The following is a 13,758-nucleotide window of genomic DNA, read 5'->3' as shown; positions in this document are numbered from 1 at the left end:
TCAGACTCATACTTAGTACAGGACTCGATCATAGACTTTGACTCTAGGTTTGACTCGAGAGGGGGTTTATCAGCGGCGCGCTCCTCCTAGGCATACCAGTTGGTGAGAGGCCCTTTGTTCGGCTTGATCAGGCTCAACAGGTCTTGGTTCCAATCATTTCTAATGATGACCGAAACCTCATCAAAGAGACAGGGCTGTATGAAGTCTTCCACTTCTAGTTCAATTATTGCTTCTGGCTTGTTATCCCAGGTATCAGCAAATATTTCCAGCCCGGGCAGCATTTTCTTAGCTGTCGGGAAGTTGAATGGTTCCTGGAAGCCACAATAAGGAATTGTTTCTCCCGATTTACAGAAATAACCATTCAAAGTCAAATGGTAAGGCCGCATCTGTATACTCTCCTTCTTTCTTCTCCTGGTCCTTTCAGCAAGGTCTTCATCAGTGGGTTCATAACCCAGCCCAAAGGTCCCTTGGTTCACTGGACACTTCCAAGCTTGTAGTGCGGGGTATGTCTTTCCGGACCTTGCCATAACCATTCTCGGCAGGTAGGACATCTTCAGCATTAAAGGAACCATGCAGTTTATTTGCACCGTCTCGAAATCAAAGAGAATTCGAGAGTTTGCAGTTTTTCCTTCTATGAACTGCACAGTGTCATATTGAAATCTCGAGAGGGGTAGGTTGGCATTCTCAGGGTTGCCCTCAAAGAGAGGCTGACCCTTTGTCTTCTTCAGTTGGCTATTGTCATCCCCCTGAATAGTGATAACTTTGCCCTCGTAAGGAAACTTGACCTTTTGGTGCAGGGAAGAGGGTACTGCCTTAGTATGATGTATCCATGGTCGACCCAGAAGTAGGTTGAAACTGGTAGGCACATTAATTACTTGGAATGGGACCTCCATCACAGCTGGCCCAATTGCTAATTTCAACGTGGCAACCCCCAACGCTTCCCTCTGGGTGCTGTCATAGGCTTTGACTATCTGGTCTGATGGACTGAAATCTGCTTCCTCCAATCCCAAATAGCTAGCTACCCTTAGTGGGTAGACATTCAATACTGACCCATTGTCAATGAGAACCATGGGCACAGTCTTTTCTCTGGTCTGAATAGTAACATAAAGTGAATCATTGTGACTGCTTCCTTGCTTGGGCAAGTCATCGTCGGAAAACCCGATGCTTTGCATCTTTGATGATTGGGTGAGGGTGGATACCAGCACTTCAGGGCTAACCTCCACCGATGTTTGAAGTTGGCTCAAAGCCTTGCAAAGAGCTTGGCGATGAGGAAAGGATGATGCCAAGAGTTCCCAAATCGATACCCTAGCTTGTGTCTTTTTTAACTGCGAGAGTACCATGTCTTCCTTTGGCTCCTCTGCCCTCTGGTAGGGCTTATTTGGACCTTGTCCAGGACTAATGGTTCATACTGTCTCCCGCTCCTGGTTATTGCATCGACCTCTTTAGATAAGTCATTCAGGTCCAGGACATAGATGTCATTCATTTCTAGGAATAGTTCGAAAGGATTGATCAATTCCTGATCAGCAACAATAGCGTTTACCCCGTGATTTGGTAAGGGATTAGTGCTAATGTTTGGCTTACTCCTTGGAATAATTGAACCGTTGTCCACCACGTCTTGGATGTGGTTCTTAAGCGTCCAGCACGCTTCAGTCTTGTGCCCGTTACCCTGATGGTACTCACAGTATTCGTCGGCTCTGTAGTTCCTTGGTAATGGATTGGGTGGCGGCCTTGCTTCCAAGGGCTTGATGTAGTTTGCCTTGACAGCCTCTCGGAATACCAAAAGGATTGGCATCTCGAGATCAGTATATGTCCTTCTCGACTGACTGCCATTTCTCATGTTTCCCACACGTAAAGGGTTCGTGGGGGTGATGCTTGCTACTTCGTGGACTTTGCTAGCTTGGCTAGGCTTCTTATATTTTGAGGTTCTCGAGTCTTCTTTCAGTTGCTCCATTTGAATTAAATCCTCTACTTTCGTAGCAGTGGCAATGAGCGACTGGAACGTCGGTAGGTACTGAGTTTGCAATTGTTGCTGGTAGACAGGCAGCAGGTTCTTTATAATTATGTCCACCTGTTCTTGCTCAGAAGGCCGGTTGATCATTTGGGCGGCCTTGGCCCTCCACCTCGTAAGGAACGAGGAAAAGGGTTCGTTGTTCTTTTGTTTGGTGGTTTCCAGTTCCCTCCGAGTAACATCAACCTCCATATTATAGTGGTATTGCGTATTAAACGCATTGCAGATGTCTTCCCAGGTCTTCATTTTAGACCGATCCAGGCTGACAAACCACCTCAAAGCAGCACCGGTGAGTGATTGTTGAAACAATTGAGCAAGGAGCTCGATGTTCAGTCCAAACGGGTTGAGGGCACCCACATACATTTTTAGGTGCGTTTTGGGACAAGTGGTTCCATCAAACTTGTCCATGTTGGGCTTCTTGAACTTTGTTGGCAGTCTCGCTTCGGGGAACAAGGATAAGGAGTCCATGTCCACTACTTCCTTGTGTGTCTTAAGGGCAGTAATAGACCTTTCCAACAATTTCAGTTTTTCTCTCATTTTCTGAGCTTCCAGCTCAGAAGCAGTTCTGGAGGGCATGTCATCCAGGTTAAGGGCAGGGTTTGTCGATTTAGCAGCAGGTCCCTGATTGGAGGTAGCAGGTCCACTTCCCCCAGCGGAAGCCCCATTTCCATTACCAATTCCTAGTTCAGCTATTAGGGCAGTTCTCTGGGCAGCTAATGCCTCATTCATTCTAGCCTCCATTCTGGCTTCCAATTGTTCCACGAGATTTTGAATGTCAGCAAGTGATGCCATTGGTGCAGTTGAAGTTGGTGAGGTTGGTGAAGCCGGTGAGGTTGGTGATAGCACTGTAGGTGTGACTGGAACTTGGATAGGCACTCGAACAGTGGGTCCCTGTAAGTATAAGGGTAATCGGATTAGGGTATAGTGGGTAGTATTGTGTATCAGGGTAGCTGATGTGAGGTAGATCGACTCTTTGTCCAACTGTGCACGACTAAAAAGAATACTTTGTGTTCTTTTTAATGTTCTTAATGTTTATGATATGTCGTGAATGCACACAACAACACGTCATAATCCGTCTTAATGATATGATTCACATCATTGGGTGCATACAGCCCTAAAGGATAGGTTCTATAGGCTATGACACAAATAGAGAATTGGCTTATTAAGGGACCCTTGAACCTTGAGTAAGGATATACCTAACCACATGTGAAACAAAGAGTTTCGCGTGGGTCCAACAGTACGCATACTCATGGGCCACCCCCAAAAGGATTAGGGATGGTTTGCGGTAACAGGGAGGACGCTTTGGCTGTCCGTTGACATAATCAAGGAGACCTGCCGATCAGCGCTACTTGCTATCCAGACTCAGAAGTTTGAACAGAGAGAGAAGAAATTCATTTGAAACTCGTTTTTTATGCAATGGAGAAAAAAGATTCTCAATTCGTGCAAATAAATAAAAAATTTAAGTGATTTAAAGTAAAATTCAATTAGGTCCAAATTCTCCTTATTAAGCATTCTTAAAGAAAGAACACTTAATCTTTGCTGGGTACCCTACAAAACAAAGCATAGTAAAATAATACCCTGAAGAAGCGCCGGTTAGTTTACACAACAATTGTAGTCCACTTTATGTAAAACGATTACATGAATTCCCCAGCAGAGTCGCCAAACTGTGAACCCCTCCCCCAAAAATATAGGCATATAATGAATATGACTAAGGGCAGAAATGCACGTGAATGTGTGAGTCGCCACCTTGTTTAATTATTTTGGGTAAACTAGGAAAAAACCCTAAGTTGACTCCAATTTTAATTAACCTAATTACTAGATTAATTATCCCAATGTTTAAGGCACAATCTACGAACCCGAGGTGGATCCCGAGACTATGTCATGCTGATGAACTAACCAATGAATGAATGCTTTGCAAGGTAAATGATGTAATTGGACCAATGAAATGTTTAAGTGATTTCGACTTGCCGCTCGGGGTTAAATCCCAAACGTGCCTACATACTTCCGTTTGAATGGAAGATCAAAGTCGACGTAGTTCGATAGGCCTTTTTTAAAAGGGCTTTGAATGGGTATGCTTAATGCATGAGTGTGTGTATGCTTTGTGCATTTTGTTTAGGCATTTTGCCAAAGTTTGATTGATTTGTTGTTTTAGGCATTTGTTGCCAAAAGTGTTGATTTAAGGCTTTTAGCCAAAAAGATTGATTTAGGCAATTTAGGCCAAAAGTTGATGTGATTTAGGCAATTTAAGCAATTTGTTTGCCAAAAGTGATTATTTGAAGGCTTTTAGCCAAAATGGGTTGATTTAGGCAATTTGTTTGCCAAAAGTGTTGATTGGGCGATTGTCGCCAAAATGATTGATTTAAGGCTTTTAGCCAAAAGATTGATTAATTCAAGGCATTTTGCCAAAAATTGATGTGTAATTTAGGCAACTTGTTGTCAAATTGTGATTGATTAAACTATAGGCAATTTGTTGCCAAAAAAACGTGATTGATTAAGGCTTTTAGCCACAATTATTGATTAATTGGACTTAAGCCGGACTGTTCACAATAAAGGCGATTATACCATAGTCATTAATTGACTAGGCTTTTTAGCCAGTATGTTCGAAGTTTGGCATGAATACCACGATTATTGGTTAACCGGGCATCTTAGCCTAAACTTATTCACTTAAGGCAATTTATTTGCCAAAATGATGACGATGGTGTGAATGCAGTTGTAGAATTAGGAGTAGAAGAGAATATGCATGAAATGCTGAAATTAAATAGACAGGGTTTCGTTATTACCTGAGTTAATCGGCGGCCGCTTCTTAGCTTCAGCTTGAAAATTTCAGATTAAGCTCCTCGTTTGGGGAATATTAATTAAAATTAATTTAATTGAAGTGACCAAGTATCACAACAGCAGAATAAAAATCTACACTAAATGCAGAAAAAGCAATAAAAGAACCGCAAGGAGCATAGGGGAGAAGAGAGCGTCTGTCAACACAGACTGAGTGAGTAAAAAGGTCGCACCGGGGCTGTATTGATAGGGAAAAACCGAGCTGGAGGGCGGCCATCGCCGCCGCCCTTGCCCGCGGCTGCCGCCGCAGCGTCCGACGGTCGCCACCGCCGCCGTGGCCGGCGGACTTGCTATTCTTTCGTTCCAAGGGCTTTTTCGGGAGTTCCGTACCTCCAAAAAATATTCCGGGACCAGTTCTGCGATCCTCGTAATTTTCCGGACGTTTCAAGTACCATATTCACAGATTAGAATAGCTTTACAAAGCTTGTTACTATTTTAAAAAGATTCTATGAAGAACAGGTCTATAAAGCTTTAAGCAAGATTAGAAAAACTGATTATTACATATATTGTGATTTATACTGAATGTCAAAATGCAGATTGGATCTTGGTATAAACACAATAGAGAAATCCAAAGTTTTGATGTTCCATAGAAATTAAGACTTATTCACATTTTGAATCAGAAACTCATTAACAACTTTGCATTTCTGAACAGATTAATAGTTGTATAAATAGAATATAATCAAGCAGCTCAAAAAATAAAAGAAGATAAACACAGAGATTTATAGTGGTTCGGCACTAACTCGCCTACATCCACTCCCCAAGACTTATCTTGAGATCCTCCACTATGTTATCTCTTTTCAAGGGTAAGAGACAAACCAATAATACAAGGAAATAGATCAACACGTAGATCTAAACTTTGTCCCACTAGATTTTCCAAAGGTTTTAGTCAACCTCAATCCTTTCTATTTTTGCAGAGAACATAAACTCACATCAAGACATTAGAATCTCACACAAGGAGAAGGTCGCTTGATAACCTATTCCACCATAGCTTTTCACCTAAGCTATTACACAAAAGTTTTTCAATTAAAGAGTGTAAAAGACTGATTTTCTTTTAGTATCGGTAATAGTGATTTACCGGTCTGTGAATAGTACCATCGGTCCGGGACTTGGTATTATTTTAGTCCGAAAAAAATTACTATGTATATTTAATATTTTATTTACTATTTTTGGAGCATGTTTGCATGATTTAGGCGGGTAGAAAATATTTCATTAATATTATTGGAGAGTTTATGGATTAAATGCATAATATTTCTAGTGTGGTATATTAAGAAATAAATGAGGAATTATTTTAGTGGAGTTCATTTAATTAATTGGTGGAGTAAAATAAGAAGTAGAAGAGATTTATTTGAGGAATATTTAGAGCCATTGGATGAGATTACTTAGGACTTAATCTTAGCCACACATTTGGCATGAAATTTGGAAGTCAAATTTGACTTTGGCACCTTAAAGTAACACCACAACATTGTTTTCTTTCTTCTCTTCTCTTCTCCACGCCATTTCCATCTTCTTCCTTCTTCTTTCATTTTCTTCATTTTCTTACTTCCAAATTTACCACCAAACTACCTAATTAAACCATAGAATAGGACTTAATGCTTAAGAATTAAGTAGTAAAAGTTGAGATTGGTGATTAAAAGCAAAGAGAAGTGAAGTTACCATTAAAGTAAGTAAGTTGTGGTTTTTGAGTTTTGTGAATTGTTAAGTAGAATTCATGGTTTAGACATGTTAGTGATGCATTAAATCATGCTCCAACTATGTTGAGTAAATGATGCATTAAGTATTTGAATTAAATGAATGCGATTTCGGTATTTATATAGTTGAGTAATTTAAGATTTACCTTGGCTATTCTTGTTAATTAAATTGTTGGTTATTTAGCACCACTGAGTCTTCCACTCAGCGCGTTGATTTTTATCACGCGCTGGTTAGGAGCGGAGGGTGTTCTTCAAGACTAGAGGAGGAGCATCAGAGTAGATATCACATTTTGGGTAGGATATTTTGTAAATGGTTATTTTTGGCATGTATATAAATATTGTGTTGTGAAGGTTGGATGTAATAAGTTTATAATGTATTAAGAGTTATGATTATTTAAGGAAATGACATCTTATTATATTTTGGTGTATGATGATTATAGATTCCTTGAAAAGAATGTATTTCGAATAATATGCGTATGTTGATGGATATTTAGAAGTGCTTGTGGTATTTTGTGTTGAAGTGGAGTTTTGGGGGCTTGGAGAAAATTGGAAGTGTGTATATTTTCTTTGTGTGGCAAGTTAATTTTTAGGGGAAACTCTTGCGAAATTTTCGTAGGAAATTCCTTAAACATTATTTCTATATAAAAAAAAAAACAAAATGTTAATTACTTGCCTCCTTATGAAAATTTAACCACTTCTAATTTGTGATCTAGCTTTAATAAGTGATATAAGACGGTGCTCCGGCACCGATTGTGGCATCCGCCGTTTGGTTCTCCGGGATTGGCCGGTGGGTGTTACAAAGAGTCTGTCTATAACAGATTACAGAATCTATATAAACAGAAATAAGTGCAAATATAAGCACAGGAAAAACAAAACACAGATTTAGAAAATGAATTTAAAGATCAGAACTGTTCTTCAAAAAATCCTGTTATTAGATTTTCTTTTCTCTTAAAATTTTTTCTTGAAGCAAAAAGATGAAAAGAAATAAGGGGATTGAAGAGAGAGCTTTAAGAGATTTAAATTTTGAACAATGGACTCATACTCTTTGTAAAACCCATTCTTTTTACAAGAGGAAAGGGTTTTTATATGAAAAGATGATAATCTCTTAGAAATTAATATTAAGATTATTGCTTTAATGTACAATGAAGTTCCTGACATTTTTAAACTAAAGAGACAATGCACGGGTTGTAATTAAAAGGGCTGTCAGACCACTTTTAATATTCACACATGCAAGGTTTGGAGATGAAAGATTTAGTTTAGAAAAAAGTGTAACTTTTACAGTAGAAATAGCCAGCCGTATCAGAAACAGACAGTTGTGTTAAATGAGAAACTGCTTTTTAGATCAGAAACTTCTTTTTGCAGAATTTCATTTAATAGCCACCAAGGATATTTACTCCAAAAATATTTAAGATGGAAAAACGTGAAGAGTAAAAATTTTGGCTATATCCTCTTAATAAATTTATTCCATGCCATAGCATAACAGCCCAGTCACATAGCTAGAGAAATGGCTCACGACACAGTTGCTGCAGTGCATTCCACATGCAGTGGCGCACGTCACAACAGCACGCTACATCCTAAAAATACGCTGAAGGTTAAATTTCTACCTAATTTTTTATTTTTAACCTATTAGTTGCATGTTTTTAGTTTTATAATGCAGAAAAATAAGGAAAAGAGTTTCGAATTACCTCAGATGTGCTCCAGTAAAGGTGGCAGGGTAAATTGTGTCACAGATTGATAGAGGTCCCTGCGTTAGGGATAAACTCCCATAATTTCATACTATGGCTCATAGGTCGAGTCACAGGATCGATCACCAGGTCTCCAAGAAGCCAATCCCCGACGTTCTTTGCAGCTATAAGTTTTGGTTGAGAGAAACGAGAATAAGATAGTTTTGAAAGTTAGATTGACACTTTCACCTTTTCTATAAAGTTGAGTGGGCCTATGGGCCCGACTTTGGTCTTTTGGCCTAGAATGGCCTAATGGCCCACTTGTTGCGGCCATCTCTCATGCTTAGTCTCCAACCCGCCAATGGTACACTACCTAAGTAGGGGCAACACACTGCTGGCCACAGGTAAGTTTCCTCGTTTTGCATGCCACATCACGGTTTTCAATAAAAGCAGTTAAAAAACACACAAATTCACATGAACTTACGTAAACTCATGCATTCCTATTCAGAATCAATTTTATGCAAAACCACACTGCACACGTGCACGCTTTTTCAGGCCTAATCACGAAATTTACAATTCTAACCACCGGCCAAAGACTTGTTTTCCTGTCAGCAAAAATTGCTTTTGCATGTACCTCCTAAAGTGGAGCATTTCAAGCCTAAAGTCCTCGAGGCACCTAAAGTCACCTGAGGCACCCTAAGTCTAAAGTCCCGTAAGGCACCCAAAGTCCCCTGAGGCATCCTACGTCTCATGAGGCACCCAAATCCCCTGAGGCACCCGTCCAAAAGACAACCTCCCATAGTGGAGCAGTTTAGAACTAAGTTGTCCCAGGTGGAGCACCTAAGCCTTCAAAGAAGGCACACATCCGTTGAAGTCACCGATAATCACTATGGCGCAGTTCATCTGCATTACATGTCCTCGGTGACAAACTCCCAAGGTGGAGCATTTAAATCAAAATTGCCGAAATGGCACCTCACATCAGTAAAGCCGCCAAAATGGCGCACTTTATCCATCCAAGCCGTTTAAAGAACGCAAATCCAATCAAAGGACAACCGCCTTGTCTCAACCAGACTCGGCATTTCAGCAACTACCAGGTAAGTATTTTTTTTACCTACGCATATACTTTACACTTTGATGACCTCTTGCTCAAAAGTAAAATATCATTGAAGTGGAGGCAAACTATAGATGCTCAAATTTTACCCCTAATGGCTCAGTGATGATAAAATATTTTTAAAATAAGTTTTGATCGGGATTTCCAATTGTCCCGATTTTCGGACGAATGGTCTGTGCTTGAGATAATACACGTGTTTAACCATTTTTACTTTTTCAGACGCATATTATCTCAACCACGGACCATGTGTCCAAAAATCGAGGCGATCGAGAATCTTGATCAAAACTTATGCTCAAACACTAAGCCATTAGGTGCAAATTTTGACCATCTACAATATGGTTGTATTCCGTCGGTAATTTTCATCGGTAAATGGTCGCTAAGCCGTTGGTAATTTGAAAACGCTTTTAAAAAATAAAAAATTTTAAATTATATTATTTTTGAATTTTTTTTATTGTTTCATAAATAATTATCAATCAATTAAATTTATTACATCCTAATAATTATACCATTTAAATTTGATTAACAATTAAGGTAGTTAAAGAAAAATAATTATAAACACTAAAACAAAGGAAGAAGAAAAAAATGAAGCAAGAAAAAGTAGAGAAGAGGAGAAGGAAAAAGGGACATGAAGAAAAAAGACGATGAAAGAGAAGTTGAAAAATGAAAATAGAGGTGAAGAAAAAAGTTGAAGATGAAGGGAAAAAAAAGAAGGTGAAGGAGAAGAAATAGAGAAAAATACTGCTAGAAAAATGAAAATATAGGTGAAGAAAAAAATTGAAGATGAAGGAAAAAAAAAGAAGGTGAAGGAGAAGAAATAGAGAAAAATATAACTAGAAAAAGAAGAAGAGGAAAAAAGTATAAGACTGAAGCAAAAAGAGAAGAGAAGAAAAAATAAGAACATGGAGGAGAAGACAAAAAAAAGCAAAAGGAGTAGAAGAAGAATAAGAAGAAGGAAAAAAAAAAAAAAAGAAAAGTGAACATGAAGAATAAGAAGAAGAAGAAGAAAGAAAAAAGAAGTAGAAATAAGATGATAGGAAAAAATGAAGGAGGGAGAAAAATATATGAATTTATATTGTAGAGGCAATTACCGACGAAAATTTCGTCGCTAAATTGAAAATTTTCGTAGCTAACTTATTTATTTTGCAGCCTATTTATGGTGCAAAAATATTTAAAATTTACCGACGGAATTTACGTCACTAATTCCTATAGTTTGTCGGTAGATTTGGCAATTTACTGCCCATTTATTTGCCTAAATTTAACTTTTTTTTTTTTAATTCTACCGATAGTTGGTTGGTAATTCGATGGTAAATACCTACTAGAGACGGAATATGTTTTGTCGATAATCTGTGGGTAATTGATTGGTGATCCGTCAGTAAATTATTAATGGTAGGGGCAAATATTTGCGATTTTTTTACGTACAAAATTATAAATCCGTCGGTAATTCCGTCGTTAATTGGTCACTAATCCATCGGTAAAAATAAAAAATTAGCGCGAATATTTGGTGCTCTTAATTGCCAATGAAATTTAAATCCGTAGGTAATTCATCGGTATAATACATTTAGTCGGTAAAGTCCGTTGGTAATTGTCAAATTTCTTATAGTGATTTCATTCTTCATCGTGCAAGGGTTTCTTAATCAATACTAATGGAGAACAATTAGAACATTTTCCTTAATTCACCTAGGGTAATGAATCCTCTCTTAATTACACAAGTATCTCCATACAGTTCCTACTATGTCCACTTAGTCATTGCTTTTTATTCATGAATGAATAATGTGAACGAATAATCAAAACATAATCATTCTCATACAAGATAGCTTAGTAAGTTCAAGTCAAAGGATAACTTACAGAGCTATCACTCAAGTATTCCATAGACATAGATAACTCTCCATATGGAATTCTCATGCAGGTCAATTCAGTAGATTTGTTTAAATAACAAACACCTACATGTTAGTTCTAGATATCACATATATCTCAGCTTATGAGAATAGTTGCTTCTCTAAGGAAAGAAAATAAATATGTACTAGTCTCAGCAGCTCGAATCATCGTCCAATAATGAGGAGAATAAGAATATTTAGAGACATTGTTTTAATGCAAAATAAAACTCATAATTATAACCGCATTATAATTTAATTTGCAAAATAGTATTGTCTCATGGACTTTATCTTTTACCAAGATTCAATCAATAAAATATAAAAGATAAATAAATGCCTTTTATTAATAATGAAATATTCATTACATGAAATATTATATCCAAAATATAACCAATCAAATTAGCCAAAGGGCATATAACTAACAATCTCCCACTTGCACTAAAGTCAATTATTCATCTGTTTAATCCTATGGCATCAATGTATCCATGAAGTCTTAGTTCATTAGTTTCTCCATAACAGAAAAGTATCCTTACTTATTTTTTAAAATACTTAAGGATAGTTTTAATAGTAGTTTAGTAACTTTCATTCGAATTAGATTGATATATAGGTAGGTATCCTCTTTTGGATTCGTTCATGCGACACTATTTTTGCACTTTTTCAACATATGTGGATTCAAATAATCATAGCAGCCTATCAGATCTATGTTTATGGATTTTAATACCAAGTATATAAGCTGCTTCTCTAATGGAGAAGTTCTTAGATGACCAAACTTTTAGAATAGTGGAATGTAATTTTCTATTATTAATATGTTATGAACATACAAGATAAGAATATACAATTCCGCTCCCACTGAACTTCTTATACACACAACATTCACCCAGATTTTTAATGAAATCAAATTGTTTGATTATTTTTCATTAAAACGGATGTTCCCATTCCGCAAAGGCTTGCTTGAGTCTATCAATAGACTTTTGTAGTTTGCATACTATATTAGGAAATTCTTTTGATTTAAAATCATCAGGTTGTACAATATACACATCCATAAATAAATTTCCATTTAAGAATGCAGTTTTGACATTAATATGACAAATTTCATAATCATAATATGTTGCAATTGCAAGTAAAATGTCAAACATTTCTTCCTTATATTTCTTAGATTTATAGTCTCCGTAAGAAGATCCAACCTTTGTAGGAGTATGGCTCATCCTAATAGATTTACACAGTGGTTCTTTAACCAATGTATTTTGATTATTCATCTAATGGAACAATCTTTTGTTCTAGTTCCATTTTTAATGTATGTTTGAGGTTCTTGAATTTAATAAGTTTTATCTGGCTCTCATTGCTTCCTCTAAGGATAAATTCCTTTTCTCAAAAGGTAACATGTTTTGAGATAAACATTTTTCTCTCAACAGGATGGTAGAAATAGTATCCAATAATTTCTTTTTGATATCCCACAAACTTACATTTATCTGATTTAGCTCATAGCTTATTAGATCCCAAACGCTTCACATAAGCATGTTGGCCCACATCTTATATGGAATCTTATCAATAGATTTGGATGGAACTCTATTTAGAACAACAACTCTCATGAAGAACTTACAACATAATCTCGTCATTATAGTGGTCAAAATGGGCACTCAATTCATGATGCATGTGGCCTGTCATAACAGAATCAGTTTGGGTGTTTTAGCCATAAGTTGAGCTATATATATCCAAATTGGACACAAGGGGATAGCTTGGAAAGCTAAGAAGTAGACCTAAAACTTTCATGAAGGACTCAGACACCAATGGAAAATAAAAAGGATCGAAAAATAGTCCTTAATCACACCCAATAACACTCTTTCCCAATTTCAGCTTACTTAAATCAAATACAAGGTAGAGATTTCTATCATATACTAAATACTCATCAAATATCATCTTAAAAGTATAAACCAACAAAGAATAACAAAAAAACTTAAGGCCTTATTCATCAATAGGTTCTGCCACTCTTGGAAGATTTTAGAAGAAAATGTTTTTCTCATCAATTCAACATATAGGCAAGCTTAGAAATCTCCCAAGAACACATTTATACCACCAAAGTTCAATAATCAAATCATTTCATATAAAATTCCTAATTTTCACAAAGTAGTATAAATTTCACAAAATCAAAAATTTAAACAAGGTAAAAGTGTATATGAAAATTTACCTTAAAAATAAGCTTTAGCAAGCTTAAATTAAAGCTTTCTGAGCTCTAACTTTGCTTTTACTCCATGGTAAAGGTTTCCCCAACCTTTGGCTTAAGTAGAGAATCTCCAATTTTCTTGAAAATAATCACCACAAATCACTTCTCAAGCTTAATTTTTTAAGATTAATTACTTAAATCAAGTTTGGTGGGTTCAATTTGGTGGATTTAACAAGTAAGAAGTGAAGAAAAACAAAGAAGAGAAGAAGAAGAGGAAGTTGGCGTTGAAGAGAAGAAGAAGAATAAAAAAAGTGGTTGCTCAATAATTGGAGTTGACCTTATAAAGTGATCAAAGGGTATTTTGGTCTTTTTTTCATAATTGGATGGCTAGGATTGAGTCAATAGTAATCTAATCTAATGGTT

This window comes from Jatropha curcas, chromosome 6 (genome assembly GCF_041381405.1).
Source record: "Jatropha curcas cultivar XTBG-Jc1 chromosome 6, XTBG_Jcur_1.0, whole genome shotgun sequence".
Taxonomy (NCBI): Eukaryota; Viridiplantae; Streptophyta; class Magnoliopsida; order Malpighiales; family Euphorbiaceae; genus Jatropha; species Jatropha curcas.
The sequence above is the reverse complement of the archived record's forward strand: the minus strand, read 5'-3'. Positions refer to the sequence as shown.